This window comes from Temnothorax americanus, unplaced genomic scaffold, assembly GCF_048541705.1.
Source record: "Temnothorax americanus isolate GAGA-0224 unplaced genomic scaffold, ASM4854170v1 Scaffold10, whole genome shotgun sequence".
NCBI lineage: Eukaryota > Metazoa > Arthropoda > Insecta > Hymenoptera > Formicidae > Temnothorax > Temnothorax americanus.
In genome coordinates this window covers 4,110,282-4,127,718 of record NW_027509231.1, presented here as the reverse complement: position 1 = coordinate 4,127,718, position 17,437 = coordinate 4,110,282, and the positions used below count along the sequence as shown (strand labels likewise).

Genomic DNA, 17,437 nt, shown 5'->3' with positions numbered 1-17,437 from the left:
ATATCATAAATAATTACAGCTGTCAGATATACAATTTTGAGAACTATGATATGTATAAAAAATGTTTGGATAATAATATCTTGAATCTTCAATAAGGAATTTCTTGACAAATCTGGGGGAAAGACGGTTTCCTCTTTGAGAATTATAATTTCGAGGCAGATCGTTGTTTATCTCTCATTTATTCTTAATATCTCTTGTATAGCTGTAATACAAAGCGGAAGCGAATCAAGTTCATAATTCACAAGACTTGCTTTAGAATTTATACTCAAGACGATGTTCATTCGTTAAGTATGAAAATATACTCAGAACTTATAAGTCGCGAACCCGCGGCTTACTCTCGCGCTCCGTATTTATTCATCTATAATTTACGACGCGGCGTTACGTCCGCTTTTATCCACAACGTGCTTTTTACGTACTTCAATTTAACTTTTTATATTTGCCATGTTTCCACTCTCGCAACCCATTCGCATGTGTAACACGTTCCGAGCGAGTTGACGCCGCATATTAAGGGTTAAGCGGTCATATCGAAGCTCATCCCATCTCACCTCGCGTATTTTTAGCGCGGCATACATATACGCGATCACGAAAAGGTATCGCACGGTAAAGAATGAGAGACGCCGGGAACGAGAAAAAAGGGGAGAGAGTGACGCGCAGGGAGAGTGACGCAGGGGCTCTCTTATACACGCGGATCTCTCCCGCTTTTTTTATTTATTTATATTTATGGACTTGATATATTTCGTATTTAACCCCTTGGTGCGCGCACCTCCGAGAGCTCGGCGTGCCTCGATCGATCAAGATTAAGCCGCGCCGATCGCGAATTTTAATTTACGGACACTCGTACGCGCCCCGAAATTCCGTGACTTTCGTCACCGTTTCGCAAAAATGTCCCGCTGCGCGCTCGCGCGACTCTCATTCGCCCCGCATGCAAGTGGGAACTTATGTAAGTGCACTCTCGGGAGACTTAATCTGCTTTTAGGCGCCGCGCGTCGCGAAACCAAGGTCCACGGTTGTGGCGCTCACTTTGTCACGCGAGTTTCGCCATTCTCGTACTCTTCGAGTACTCAATCTCCTCTCTCTGTCTCTCTCTCTCTCTCTTTTAATCACTTCGTTGTGCATTCAAGTCTCCTCTTTCGTGTACACGTTTAACGATGTAATTTATGTGGCGCTACTAACATGTACAAACTGTGTAATTTACGGCGTTACGCGGACGTATTTTGTAACTGACAACAAATCGTAAACGTAACATTGTAGATATATACACATAAATTACAATTGATATCACTTTTCGAAGGAATTTTATTACAGGTTCCTTTTATAGCGATCCTCTTTGTATCAGAATGGAAAAAGAATGGCAATTCATAAATTTTGATATTTTTTTCTAACTACAGTCTTGAGAAACTCTGAATCTATTCCTTAATTTCTATTAATTCTTCCCGTCAAAAAGTCAAACGTCTAAAGATTTTCTCACGATTTGTTTATTTAAAAGCATGGTTCTTGTATCTCGATCAACTTAATTCGTATCTCGAGGCGGTTAAACTATATACTCGTCATAAACGGATACATCGATATTGTCCGGGCCGATCTAGTCTCGCATTCCTCGCGTATTGGCCGGGGCATTAATCAAGGCATAATACCACGGTTGACCTTATTCAGCGGAGACACTGATCAGCGTTGGCGCCAGCAGCGATCTTGCGACGTGCGAAACTTCGATGTCCTCGATAGTGCATTCGCCAATTCGCTGGTGCCTACCGGCCTACGTGATGTCTGTGAAGTTGGCCCCTCTTTTTCAAAATTCGGAAAATTTTATTAGAGTTCTGGATTCCCCAGAAAGAGTTCTAGAGTTCTCTGTAGTTTTTAAAAAGAGTTCCGTCATTTTTAAAGTGGTGAAAACACCATTTTAAAAATGGGGGGCGTTGTGAAGTTAGCCCCCCCATTTTAAAAATGGTGTTTTTACCACTTTAAAAATGACGAAACTTTTTTTAAAAAATACAGAGAACTCTAGAACTCTTTCTGGGGAATCCAGAACTCTAATAAAATTTTCCGAATTTTGAAAAAGGGGGGCCAACTTCACAGACATGCCTACGTGCTTCTTGTCGCCTCGAACTAGAAGTGAAAGTATCCTTATCGGGACACACACACACACACACACACACACACGCCCATCTTTCGTGCTTATCGCAAGCACAGGTGCCTAGGCGTTCGAATTTTTTTTATTTTCGATTTTCAGAGGATCGTTACACAGAGATATTTGAAACGAATTTCAACTTTGTATCTTTTAAGATCGATAGGATGCATCTCGTTAGACGCTCTACTTTCACCGCTATTAGTTGCAGTGTGCGATTTTTGTCACTAACGTGTAATTTATGGTACGATAAATAGCGGCCTGTCGCGAACGATAATTGCGATCTGAGATGACTTAGGTATTAAGTAGATATTAGATTTATATAGATAGCTTGACAATTGCGAAAATATATCTTTCACCGGAGGGATACAGACTTCTAATGCTTGACTCTCGATATTAAACCTTTAGAAATGACCGTCGTAGATCGATTTCAGCACCGCGTGCTTGTTAATTAGCGAAAATAAAACGCGAGTTTCAGCCACGCTGCGAGGCACTCTGATGTCTCGTTCGCGTTGATTTACCCCCGCATCCGTTCCAAACACGGTTACGATAGTGCGCAATTAGCGTCAGCGTAATAGCGGCGTTCATTAACATTAACGATCGTATGGTAATATACGAATAGAGAAGTAATCGCGCATTGTTCGCCCCACGGTGCGGTGATAACGGAGTAGGCAGACTCCGGAGGAGGAGGCGATCTCCATCGCAACATCCCACACGAATCCTCAATTAAATTCGCCTAGGAATTGCTAAACTGCGGAAAAGTCATGCATTGTCTGTGCGGCTGAAAATAAAACTTGGCTTAAGGAAGGGAACTTTATTATTAGAAATTGCATAATCTTATGTGTCAATATAGACACGCATGTGCGTTGTGAAACGAACCGTGTCCTATTTTTTACATTACTTAATCTTCAATTTGATATTATTGTAAAATTAATATAGCATGTATAAAAAATTATTTTATTTTTCGCAAAATTTAAGGTCATTGTTTATTACAAGCTTTTCATTTTTAACATTACATATACTTTCTTGTCGCATGCGCGTAATCGCGTATTCAATCTTTGAATCTGATTTCTTTGAAAGTAAAATTTTGTACAGGGTTAATTTAAAAATAAGTCAAACTTTTATAGTCATCTAGAATATTATTTGCATGAATCGAAGACTTCGGATTTTGTATTCCTTGTCTAAATTCGCGTAGAAATTTCTCTTAGGAAAAATTAAGGTAGGTGTCTCGCTACGTGCTAGCCATGTGACTGTTTGTAGGTTTTTACGTTCAGAAATATATTTCAGGCAATTTTTGCTAAGGGAAAAATAATTTTATGAATTATGGTGTAAAATTTCATACGTGACAAAGTATGTTATTTTTCCCAATTATGTGATTTTTTTTATTTGACTCTGTTTTGATCAGCTGATCATGCGAGTCGTCGAGAAAGGTTACAAGTGAGAAAAATACTTTTCGATTGAATTTTGACACGTACTGAGAAAGGGTTTCAAAACGCATGACAGGGGTGTCAATCACTATCCACGTCGGCTAAGAAAGACGAGCCCCATAACCTGCAACTACAGTGATTAGCCAGCGGCGTTGCCAAGTCTTCCCAACCTCACCTCGACCAAAAAATGTCTGCTCGATTACCGCATTTTCACTAAAATAAACTAAAAAATTAGCAGCGAAATCTCTGGTAAACTATATATTTTATGGTTGCATCGGATTCTTCGAAATCTAATGTACAAAAAGCAATGTTTTTTTTCTCACTTCATCTAATCGAAAAATGCGAAAATATGTGATTGAAACCGTGATAGAGCCTTCTTTTTCTGGCCGTCTGTATGAAGTAATGCAAAATTTGTGCATTTTCGAGATCGATTTTCTAGAGTAAATAGTCGGTAAGGAGCCACAGAAAAAATTGACTGCAAAGCTGATCATATAATTTGATATAAAATCCGAAATCGAAAACTTTATCTAATAGATGCCCTGACGAGACGACTACCTTAAGCGACGAAGAGAGGCGACGAAACCGAATCCCCGACGAGGCACTCGCGCGTAGATCGCTCTAACGCAGACGTTCCGAGATAAATTCTGAGTCATTCGATCGCAGTCACTCTTTACGAACCATAGAATTTATACCTCCGTGGGAACGGGCGAATTTCCATGGACGTGCATTCACCGTGCGTACATGGAAATAATTCTCGCGCCGGCGACACAAATGGACTCGATAACACGGACAGTCCGCGATTTCCAATGTGAAATAGTTGGGCTATATTATACGTTATTATTGGGAAAGTACAACACGCGTGAGCCGAGACGTTCGCACATAGGGAAATCGTTGGCTGAAATCGCGCGACTGGTCATATCGCAAAGTTGTGTGAAATGCAGACTGCTGCAATTTATCGCAGCGAAATTATTTGATAATATAGTTTAAGAACAATAACAACACGATTTCTTTAACATAATAATATCGTAATTATATTAAATCCTGTTATTACACATACATTCATAATTTTCTTATCTTTGAATTTTTGAAATTTTATTCTGTTAATTTCTTATATTCGCGATTATATAAGAAATGACGATATTTTAGGGTTACAAATAATCCATTATGCAATGTGTATGAAAGAAATGAAATTTATTATGCGAATGTTGCAAATTACAGTTAAAAAGCTTCAGCACTTATCTTTATCGTGTCATACGAAACCGTCTCGTGAACTGTAGCGATCTGCGCAGTCATCTGTGTTTGTTATGACGCAAGATAAGCGACGGAGCCCCGAAGAGATCTCGGACGTGTTGCGAATGTGCCTGCGTATATCGACGGTGCGGACAATGTCCGAGTTTCGGGCCGCGACGTGCGACGCGACGCGACGTGCCTCTTCGACGAGGGAATGAATAGCGCCCGTGAAAATTTATCAGACATCTCTTCGCGATTTCAATTACGCAATTTCGAAACGAGACACGTATACGACGTGTCTCGGGGGCCGGTTGGTTTCCCGCGCGGCGATTGACCAATCGCGCCGAGGGGGTTTGATCGAACGCAGATATCGCGACGTACATGCTCGCGCCCGCATTTATGTACCACGGCCCCGTGAATGTAAAGCCCCGCGCGTGCCTTACAAGGAGCTAGCGCGAGTCTGTTTATATTTTCGAGCACCGAGCAATTATCGCGATACCATCGCGTTCGGATTAAAGCGACGAGACGACGGGTCGAAAGGCGAAGATCGGGTGCGCGCGAGATGTGGCGCGTGTTGGTACATAAATCGTGCTTTTACAATGTATGAGAATACGCATCTCTCGATACTCGCTACTTTACAGAGAAATTTTACTGTGCAACAACGTACTTTATATATAATGTACATATGGTAACGTTTTATTTTTATCGACATTTAAGTTTAAAAATCGAACCATTTTCGTTGAATATTATATCTCAATGCTGGACCACCAGGTACATAATATTTTCCCTAGTTTTAGGGCACTTTTTCTATTGCACTTTCATCATTCGTAAGAAATTTTATTCAAATAGATAATTTTTACGTTTTAACTACGAATTTATAAATAGTGGGCAGGAGAGAATATCGAATCTCGTTAATCATTTATCATCTTTTGCATTTTTAATTTGTATAGGATATTAGGGGCTCGCCATTTTTACACGGAGATTAAATCCGAAACGCAAAATATCGATTAAGCAGGACTCGATTAACACGTCAGTGCGAACGCAAGCCGCGGTTTAAATGACATCGATTAATCTCCTGCGAAGGAGCAAATAAAATGTGAGGCGGCTGCGCCTCATCGAAACTCAGATTTATCGGGCGCATAACGTTCCTGAGCGCAGATATTCATTGAGTACCCACTCGGTCGACGAGTCGTTCGACTGCATGATGCTGCGACAAAGGAGCAGCTGCCCGCATGCATTTTAAGCAATTCCTCTTGGTGTAGAAGCTTGCTAATTCGAATCGATCGGCGAGCATAACTATAACATGACCAATTTGACTATATTCCCATGTCAGAGTCCAATTTCTCATTAAAAAAGCACGAATTTTATTATCAATACATTTTATCTTTTAATCGCGAAGTCAAAGTATTCATTAGCGTTAATCTTACACGGTATATAGATCTTTATTAATTAAAGTCTTAAAAATTGGTCTTAAAAATTGGGAATTATACATGCCGGTTATAAAAAGAACATTTTAAAAAGAAATGACAAATTGTCGAAAAGAAGTTAATCGATTACTGCTGAGAAGGCTTTGCATAAAATTGCTGACCATATCAAGCTGGCTCCGTTTTACGGTAGGCCCGCATTTTCTGACACGCGTATGTAATTATTTACACGCGTTTGCGTTGATCTTCGGTCCTCGTTAAGTGGCACTTCTCTGCTCTTGCACCTTCACGCGCGTCGCGATAACGCGCCGTTGGATTATTCATGATATCGCGTGTGCACGCCGCGACGTAGAATTAGAGAAACGCACCTGCTCTCATCCGGCCGGGTGTTTCGCGGGTAATGCCTGTCCCATCTGTCGTTTCGCGGCTTCGATTAATCGCGATGACGCCATGTCGCTGCCGCGGAATTCCACCGACGAGTGCCTGCGATCGCCACGGAATTTCAGAGTATCGAATCGAATTCCACAAGCGTGAACAAGGATGAACAACGTGCATCGCTTTACGATATTTTACTATATTTTAGTTCCACGACGCATTCTTGATTTTGTGAAAGTATTATAGATAATATATTCATTATATGTAATGTTATCTGGAGGGGGAAAAATTATTTATCATAATATTGCATAATTAACTTTTAAAAGTTTAAAGGGTTTTAAAATAAAACATAAATTTGTAGAGTAATCTATCTCCCACCAGATAAAATAAAATAATCATCCAGCACATTTTTATATACGAATATTATAAATTATAGAAACTAGGATACACATAAAATTCTTCAACGAATTGAAAATAAAGATCCATCGATTATTATTTATGAAAGCGGATAATTTTTAATTAAAAATAATTACAAATACGATTATATGTTATAATTAAAAATACGACCGTCGAAATATAACTGCACCAACATCGGGGCCATCTCGTTTTCAATCTATAATATTTATTTTCTCACTCTGCAAAAACTTTCTAGTTCTTTCACGTGTCACATTATGCAATCTCAAGTATCAATTATCGGAGTAGTTCAGTAGATTGGTTTCAAGTATTTCCGAAAAGATACACGAATCTAATACTGAAAAATAATCTTATTTCTTTGCAAGTTATTTGTAGCCGACCTTTGGCATGATGATTCGTCACCATATATCTTGATCTTATCAGTGTGTATTGTGTAAAGCTGTGCACATATATATATATATATATATATATATAATAAGTTAAAATCCGCTTGAAAATTTCGATATTTATATTTATTTATATTTATTTTTAAGCACACAGGCGAGATAGATGATATGTACATACGTGTATATATGGTAAAGGTATAGACACACAAACTTGAGATTTATGCATCGGTTCCGATTGAGAATCGGAAATTGTGAATTCGTACGTGTCGCGAGCAGCGATGACGAACGATATAATTGGTTTATCAACTCGAACTAATCGCAATTCAATCCGACGGTGAATGCACTGACACTGATACGATTACGACGCTAAACCGCATACCCTCGTCAGTTCCACAGACAAGACGATTATATACCGGTATTATAATTGACTGGAAAAGGTAGTCTTTTCTGTGCTTTCATCCTCACGCACGTATACGTCCGGTTGCGCGTCTTTATCGAGTTCACGGAATTTACTCGTCGAATCTCGACAACTGATAATTGCACACGCGAACCATACTTCTCGACAATTGAATATCTAATGTATGTGTTGTACATTAATACTATATATTTTATTTATAAAGTAATATTTTTAAAATCTTTGTCTTGCATTTTTTTAATCATATCTGTTTAAGGGGTTTCCCTAGTGTGACAGGGCCTAAAATAGAGTGATATTTGAGAAATTGTGAAAGGAAAACGACAAAACCAATCGATTTACAACTTTTTCTACATATTTTACTATATTTTAGGAGTGCATACAAATTTACTATACGTTAAGAGTGCATACAAATTTTTTCAAGATCAAGTATCTGTTATTAAGTCCGTGCCAGCGATCCTGCTGGAGCGCCTCGAAAAAAGACGGTGACCACGATTGCAGCCGTTGTAGTTATCTGAAACAAAAAGGCAAAAGGATTCTTAATCTGCTTCAGTGTGGCTATCGTCTGAACTAAGAATCATGAAAAAATATTGAAAATTTTAAAAATTATAGCGATTTTCATTGTTTTTGTTTTTTTACCTAAAAATTCAAAAGATTTTACATTCTTCATGACATTTTTTTACATTACCAATATAAAATGTTTTGCTTGTATGCACAGAAATATACATTGAATGGCAGAGAAAAAAGTTTTATATTCTCCAGATATTTCAAAGTAATAAGTTCATATAACAATATAAACGAAAGCCTTGAAGTCTGACAAGCGAAATAACTTGCATATTATACGCAATGTACCTCATGAAAAAGTAATTCTGACTTCATAAATTTTTTGTAAGATTACGTGGTTAAAGGAGAAAGGCGAGGGTCCAGTCAGATTGTATTTAGGGTTCACCGTAATTGCGAATTTATCGCTGCGGAGGCGGTAATTTTATTTCGGCACGCATATAAATATAATAATCGGGGCCGTGTTTTCTTGGCTATCAAATTGGCCGAAACTTTCGTAATAAAAAGTTTCGGTGGCCAAGGACGGTCATCACGGCTAAATAACTTATTACCATATCAGGGCTATTACATTACACAGTCGTTCCTTTCAATTTTATCGACACGCGTGTTGAGAAAGAGCCGTAGAAGCTTCATTTTTTGTTTCTTTGCCAATTAGACTTTAGATTAGATAAACGTTGTAATCCTGATGGCGATGAAATATACGTTGACGTTAAGTATGATTAAGGGTTGTCGCGGACATATAGCGAGCAACTTAACTTGACGTATAATGTGTTCTAATAATTCAATTAGAGTAATTACGAAAGAAATCGGTAAAGAATTTATATATTGAATTTCTTTTATATATAATCGACAGGTTCATCTTTACACCGTTACTTTTTGATACGACGCAAAATTGATCTTGAAGACAATGTAATTTTTGTAAATTATTTAGAATAATGAAATTTATAATGTTTTATATATATAAATATATTTCCATATAATAAATAACATTTGCTATAATATAAAAGTTATCACTTCTAATAAAATAAAAATATGTTATGGAGAATCTAAAAATAATATTTTCTAAAAAAACTGATTATTAGCATATTGCTTAAGAAATAATGAAATAATAGGTAGATTTGGGGCGAAATGTGGTCTGTATATTAGAACAAAAATGCACGAGAAGACGAGGTGGCCGAGTGGTTAAGGCGTTGGACTGCTAATCCAATGTGCTCTGCACGCGTGGGTTCGAATCCCATCCTCGTCGGTCCTTATTTTTTTTGTAACATAACAAAATTTTGCATTTAACATAATTATGAATAAATAATTTTTTGTGTTAAATGTTTTTTCTTAAATATTTCTAAACAAATTGATTTTTTATATTTCAAAATTCGAAATATATTGCATAAGCAAATGGCTAAAAATAGATATATTTTAAACGTGTATTTTTATTAAAAGTGAAATAGTAATAAAGTGCAATATTTTAATTGTGTAATATATGATTTAGATATTTGTTACATAAATGCAATAAAATAAAAAATTATTAGAACACAATAGAAGCAATAGCAAATTGTAGAGTTTAAACATTAATTTTTTTTACATTTCTTGTATTTTGAATATTGAGATGGATAATTAATTTATTAAAATTAATAATCGACTTTTTTTTTTAATAATCTTGTATATTCTGGATATTAATTTGTTTTAATATATTATATATTTATATATTTTTAATTATATAATTCGTTATTCTGACGATCGATGGATCTTTAATTTTAAAATTTGCTAGAAACATTTTTTATATTTTTTATATAATTTCTACAATAAAATAAATTAATTTCTACGAAATTATGGTACGTCGATTTACCCATTTTCAAGGAAATTCTCCCTCAAGAAATCCTCGATAGTATAGTGGTTAGTATCCCCGCCTGTCACGCGGGAGACCGGGGTTCGATTCCCCGTCGGGGAGAATTCTTATTTTTTGTAATTTTTCTTCTCACTTGGCGTAACCCCTCTTTTAAGATGTTGCAAAACCGTAGAATAACGGTTGCTCTCTTTTCCCAATAAAGTCGGTGCTTATCGAAAACGTTGTCATTAAAATTAAAATTTACAGAATATATCCCGTGAAGAAACGTGCGCGGTTAACATTTACTTTATTACAGAAGAAAGATTTCTCCTCACGCATGCGTCTCGACTTGAACAAACCGAGCTCGAATTCGCGTAACTCGCGGCCGGCACTCAGCAACAATCGATAAATGCGAGGACGCGCCTCCATGGCTTACAGCGGTTTACAGCGTGGCGTGCTTGCTCGAATCGGTGTTTATCCCACGGCGGCGACGGTAACTCTAGGCTAGAAAGCTCCGTGAGATACGGGCGCGAAAGGGGGCTCTAAAAGACGCCGGCGGGGGAGTTATGGCGTGCGTTGCGCGCGGATCGATTGTTATCCGCACACAATACACCACTGGCGTTGCTTACTGTCGCTCCGTGGATTTATTGTTGCCGCATATCCTTGGCGACTTAATGCAAAGTTTCACGCGTTTTCGATAAAAAGCATCGTCGGAGGTTTAAATGCGGCTCGAGCGCTTAAAAGGGAGCAGATAGCAATTTGCGCGTTAGACGCGATTTACGCATTCGCTGCTCGTACCAATTGTTGGATTGCACTGGGTGTCTTATGAAACGCGTAAGCGCTTCGACAAGATTCGTTGTGCCACTTGTGCCGATAATTCTCAATCGTTTTCCCTTAGAAGATTTGGCAACAGTTTTAAAATGATGGAGAGATAACCAAAAATATTTAACGGGCTTCAAAAATATGTTACATTTAATCATTGTCAAGACGTTCGAAGAGTTTGATGAAATAATAACTTTCAAAAAAATATAGGCAAGCAATTAAATTTATTATTTAGCTTGTAATATCGCTATGAAAAGTACTCTGATGATTTGATTGTCTCTGTCTTTCTCTGCTCTTTCTATATACATTACATATTTAATATTTAAATCTTAACTGATGAGACATAATAATTGCAATGATAATTAAGGACGTTGACAAATAGAGATAATCAAATTTGTAGCGTATATAAAAAAAACAAGTAAAAATTATTGTCAGATATTTTTCTCGGAGAACACCATATATAATACATGCACGGTGTTACGATCAGTAATTCTGCGACACTTGCGACATTAATTATTAGGGGAAGTGTCTAGCGGTAATCTCGCTTATGGTCCGTGCTTATAGCCTCATTAGGCTTTCTTTTTACGCGCGCGTTGCGTTCGTATCATGGTGATAAGGGAAAATTTACTACGCGCGATAAGGCTGTTTTTATCCGGTTATAATATTCTATTCTCCGAAGTTTCGCGCTATTTTATGATCTCTTAATTACACACGCAACATTAGGTTTATTTAAATAATTAAGAACGATATGTGTCACGAAAGCTATTAAGTTTATGCGCGCGGAGAGCTCCGTTTATCGCACGTGTAACTGTGAATTAATCAATAATATTTTATCTGTATTAATAATATGAATGAATGCGAATGCACACTCTGAAAATTAAGGTACCTAATTAGGATTGAACATGGGATGCTCGATAATGAATTCTCATTAAGCGAATATGATGGGATTAATTAAATTTGTAGAAATTACATAATTATATATGCATACGTACCCATTGTAAATTCTCTATGTTCGCAAGTACATTTGGAACGCATGCATACATTCTATCTTGACAAAAACATCACGTCCATACGACTGCCCGGCTAGCTCAGTCGGTAGAGCATGAGACTCTTAATCTCAGGGTCGTGGGTTCGAGCCCCACGTTGGGCGATATATTTTTTTTATATATATATATATCTCTCTCTAGATATCCTGGAGATCCGTAAAAAATCTATTATTATTTAGGAAAAACGCCACAAAAAATCGTAATTTTGTTAAGTTGAAATTGAAATTATTCTTTTTTTTTTTTGCTTTTTGTGTTACAAGTGTGTGCAGTTTTCGTATTATATTCTATTCTTTATACATCTGTTTAGATTCAAACAGATTTCTAATTAAATGAATTACATTATTAATTAACAATTAACAACGATAGAACGAAAATAATGACTGCCATGCCATGAATATTGCATCAAGTATTTGCTTTCTTAATTCCGGTAGATTTAACGGAGAAACGTATAATCTCTCGTACGATTGCGTCGACAAAACCTGTCGAAATAAAGAATTAATTCATCATCGGTTAGCAAATGAAATAAGCGGTGTGTGCGATCAGCACGTAAGTATTATGCGCGTATCGAAAAAAATATTTGCCTCCGCGAGGGCTCCACTTTCAAGTTTTGTTTGCCAAACAAGGTAGACACACACGCGAATCGAGAGGTACAGTATGTACATCGAGGAGTCGAATGCGTGCAGTTTCGCGGTGAAATCGGGAAAGCAAACGAACCGAGCTCGAGGAAGTTGTTGGATCGCAAATATATACGGTTGTTCAAACAATTTTACGTCTTACATTGCGCAACAATACGGCGATGGATGTCGCCGTTAAATGGTGTTCTTTTACCTCACCAAGTGGAATCGATTCTTTTTATCTTATAATATACGATTCGACAGATAGGATTTCGCACGACTGTCTCCTCGCGTTTCTCGCGGCAGTTCTAGATGGACATTTGATAAGGAGAGATAAATCGAAGTTGGATATTACATTCGATGGGGCTACCAGATGTAAGTATAGGTGCGCTATAGTATGATCGCGGTAATATAAGGAAATCGATAAATATATATACGTATATATTTTGATGAGATTTGGAATCCACGCTTGAAATTTGTGCGATGCAGAACGCAATAATTACTTTATTGTGTATAAATATTTTAATGTACATTTTCAGATAAATATTTCATTTAGCTAAATATTATTTATGTTGCATGCAGTGTTCCGTGAAATCTCGAAACACGATGTTTCTCCTTCTTTTTCTCCTTCTCTCTCCCATCTTTTGCGACCTTTATTTAGATGGAATAAAATCACGGATAATCCATTTACGTTCGCGACAAGAATTGAACTCGGGCACCGATCCTAAAAGCAGTTTCTCGAACGAGAACGATTGGTTCGATAGTCGATCGACGGCGAAAACGATTTCGTTCATTGACTAGCCTGTCTGGTTTGACTCGGTATAAGGATATGACAAAAGACGAGGAAGGGAGAAAGGAAGGATATAGAGCGATGATTGCTTTTCCTTCTGGCTGCAAGTAATACCGCGGTCTTTTCGAGGTAAAGCGAGTCGTTCCGCGACAATGGATCTTGCCGAGAAACACGAATGTATCCCGCGAATTGTCAGGAACATTTCGTTTTCTATCTTTGTCGCTGCAACGATATATATAGAAATAAGAAAGAAGATAGTAGCGACTGCTGGATAAGAGTCCTTTTGTCCGCTGATAAAATAATAAATTTTGACATGAAAAATGAAGATAAAAAGGAAGACAAATCAACAAAGTTCACTTCTAATACTTTTCCGCTTTAATCCATTTTGAAATTGTACTAACGACGAAAATCTCTTAGGAAAAATGCTCAATAGTTATCGAAGACTCTTACATCCAGGCGCGATTGACGTCGATAATATCGAGAGAGAGAGAGAGAGAGAGAGAGAGACTCAATTATTTAAATAATTTAAATTAATAACAGTGAAAAATATTTGAAAATTTTTTTCCAATTAACAATTATGAAAATTCAATAAATATAAATTAAAAATTTCAATTAGCGAATTAATCTTGTTTCTAATTTAGTTTAGCTCGTATTTTTTCTGTCATCTAAAAAAGGTTTTTATACCTTATGAAAATATGTAACGTCCATTTCCATTACGGAATTACTTTTCTTTATGCCACAGGAATTTCTCGTATAAGGGGGATGATGCTCTGCGTGTCCCATATGTTATAGTTGTTTCATCGTGCGAGGATTTGCGGCACGTTTGATATAAAAGGCGCGTCGTAAATCCGCGGATTTCGATGAACGGCGCGTCATCTCGTCGCTTCTCATATCCGCGCGATCTTCCGGGTGTCGCAGCCCTTACAAAGCTCGTCAGTGTCGGTCCTTATTATGCGCCTGTCGTTAATCAAATGAGATTTATGCTTTCGGCGATTCTCGCGTCGCATAACGAGAGCGTAAATTTCACCATTACGACACCGGCGCGATGTTCGAGGCCACCGTCTGGCAAATACGATTAGGAAGAGAAGAATATTGATCTCGAGGCATAATTCTTCATGTTTTAATATTCGCTAACTGTAGGATAATTGTCTGCCAGCGTTTCAACGTTGAAAGTATTTATTGAACAGGTGAATAGGTGATTAATGAGAATATATCGGATTTTATTCATGCATTTATTGTCATAGTTAATACAGAGATAATACAAAACAATTTGATATAATGCTAGTGATGACATACATCACAATATACAATTTATGTTCCGCGACATTTGTTACGTTGGAAATGCTCGCGCCCCTCCGAGGCTGATTAATTAAATAAACGCGACAGACGTGCCGCGAATTCGCGCGCGAAAATGCAGGAGGTCGCCGCGTTTGATGCACCACACGCGAGTTTCATACAGCAAATTACCGATGCTCATTTAAACGCACCCTACACACCTTTCACCCTGCACGGCAAACCCTCGCACGCGGTTATTTTACTACAAAAAGGGACATACGCGCGACTAGCTGTTGATTTAATTTAAAAAATAAGAACGAGAAAGTGAAAAAAAAAGCGAACAGTCGGAGTTGCATTCGAGGGTCGTCGTGCACGAGTGAGGGGCGGCACGCCGCAAAAGATCCCGACGGAATAAATATGCAGGGGGTGTGGGCGTATACTCAAAGACGCATCGCACCCCTCGCGTTGCGACGCGTTTGACGTTGTCGTTCAACAAAGCATTCCCCCCCCCCCCGCCCACACTCGGGCGCGTACTTCAGTCGCGGTAAACGAAGCCCGCGGTAATTGCTGCCGCCTGCCGCCACGCCTGTTTGCAGAACTTCACCGCGATTGATGGATGCGCACTTCAGCTTCGGAAAGTTCGTTAATCTTCAATTATCCGGCTATTCTAACGAATAGACGATACGTTTAACACTTGAATAAAATAGTGTATCGGTACCTAACGACTGTTAGGGAAGCGCCGCAGTCAATGGTATATATTATTCAGTTTTGTATGCGGTGATAGATAGAATTTACAAAAGATATTTAACTTTTTCAATTTTCTTAGGAGTATTTTAAATGCTCATAGCATTAAGTACATAATAAGACACTTAAATACATGATGAATTTAAAAAAAGTCGAATATCTTGCATCATATATGACGCATCCAGCGAAATAGAAAATTCTGAGGACGCGGCACGGGGATTTCTGGGGTTGCAAAAGGGAGAAAGTGCGTGTTTGGCGTCTCGTAATAGCCAGTTTGCACACACTAGCGACAGCTGAGACGAGACTTTTCGGACGTGTGTGTATGTACACACGCGAGCACTCGGATGAGTGGTCGTCGAGCACGTATTGACACATTCGAGCCCCATCGAGTCAGGTTACTCGGCCGAAACCTCGAGCCGACTAGTATAGGGTGTGCAAATCGGTCTACGCGACGCGATCCGAGGTGTAGCCCCGCTTTTGCGACGAGAGACGCATGCTCGTAGGAGGCACGGAAAGCTCTTGGTGAAGACGGCATTTTTTTGCGCTCTCCCTATTCCGGGCACGCTCGGCGAAGCGCGCACGGCGCGGCGGTTTTCGCTAACGAGCCGTGAAATGAATATCACATATTGTTCCGTGCAGCGCGCGCGTCGCGCGTACGCGCGTTTACACGTGCGTCCGAAATCGAGAGGAGAGACTGCCAGCGAGCTGTGGAAGGAAAGCGGCCCGATTGACCGTGAAATTCGCTGTCGCCGTCGTCGCGCCACGACACGATATACTCTCTCGACCGAGAGCGCGACCACGGCGATTATTACACCGGTGTTGCATCTCTCCTCTCGTTGGCGGATCGGTGCATCGTCGAAGTGCATCCGACGCGTCCCTCCATAGCGATACGATCTCTCTTTTTTTTAAACTCGCTCTGCTGAAGCGAAGATGTAGCGGTTGTTATGCCTCCCTAAGTACTTTACGTATATGCTTGAAACAGCAAACGATCAATTACGTTTATCTAATTAACACGATTAAATGATGTAATGTCGAACCCATTTTATCACGTCCTGTCTATTACGATAACAAAGTGGGTTCAACAATGAAGGAATAATATTGGAACAAGCACGTGGACAGGATAGAAGACAGTGAACTAGTAAAATGCGGAAAATGAGCACAAGGTAAACTACCCAAAAGATGGAGGGAATGCTGGACGTAACATCGAAAGAAACATAACAAAGCAAAAACAGGCTTTAGGCCTATTATGGCTCTCGACCGCGTAAGCCATATGAAAGAAAAAGAAAAAGAAATAATGCAATATCCGCGGAAAGCCTGAATTCTTGCGTTGTAAAAGTGCATCTTGGTATTTTAATGGGTTCAGTAACGCATGCTTGTGCACTTTCTGCAGGGATGACTGATCCGCACCGTCATTTTGGGATTAGCGAACCAACAGACCCCTCAATATGCTACGGACACTCACATACATTTACACATTATACACATTCATACGTATACGTTTTTTGTGAGCGATAGTGCAATTAATAAACATTTGAGGAAAAGTTGAAGCAGGACTCTAATCGGAAAATAATAAGGAAATTAGAAACATAAAAACTACACACACACACACACACACACACACACACACACACACACACACACACACACACACACACACACACACACACACACACACACACACACACACACACACACACACACACACACACACACACACACACACACACACACACACACACACACACACACACACACACACACACACACACACACACACACACACACACACATCTATTTATACATATTTAATATATAGATGTACATAATACATAGAACTGGATAGCAAAAATCTTTTTTATATCTCTATTCCTTAATTGGGAAAATATAACGTATGCAAACGTAAACAAGAAAGACGGGTCTTTCTGCCATCATTCTGATTTTTCTTTCTCTGCGGAAATCCTGCTCCAGTTACC

At 38.7% G+C, this 17,437-nt stretch overlaps 3 non-coding genes across 3 annotated transcripts; all 3 read left to right on the top strand.

Annotated features, from left to right (window-relative positions):
• The first annotated feature begins 9,515 nt into the window (after positions 1-9,515).
• Trnas-gcu (transfer RNA serine (anticodon GCU)) lies at positions 9,516-9,597 on the top strand. The gene has a single exon. It is a non-coding gene; the product is annotated as a tRNA-Ser (tRNA).
• A 627-nt stretch (positions 9,598-10,224) lies between these two features.
• On the top strand, positions 10,225-10,296 carry Trnad-guc (transfer RNA aspartic acid (anticodon GUC)). Its single transcript has one exon. It is a non-coding gene; the product is annotated as a tRNA-Asp (tRNA).
• Positions 10,297-12,072: 1,776 nt separating this feature from the next.
• Positions 12,073-12,145, top strand: Trnak-cuu (transfer RNA lysine (anticodon CUU)). The gene has a single exon. It is a non-coding gene; the product is annotated as a tRNA-Lys (tRNA).
• Positions 12,146-17,437: the final 5,292 nt, after the last annotated feature.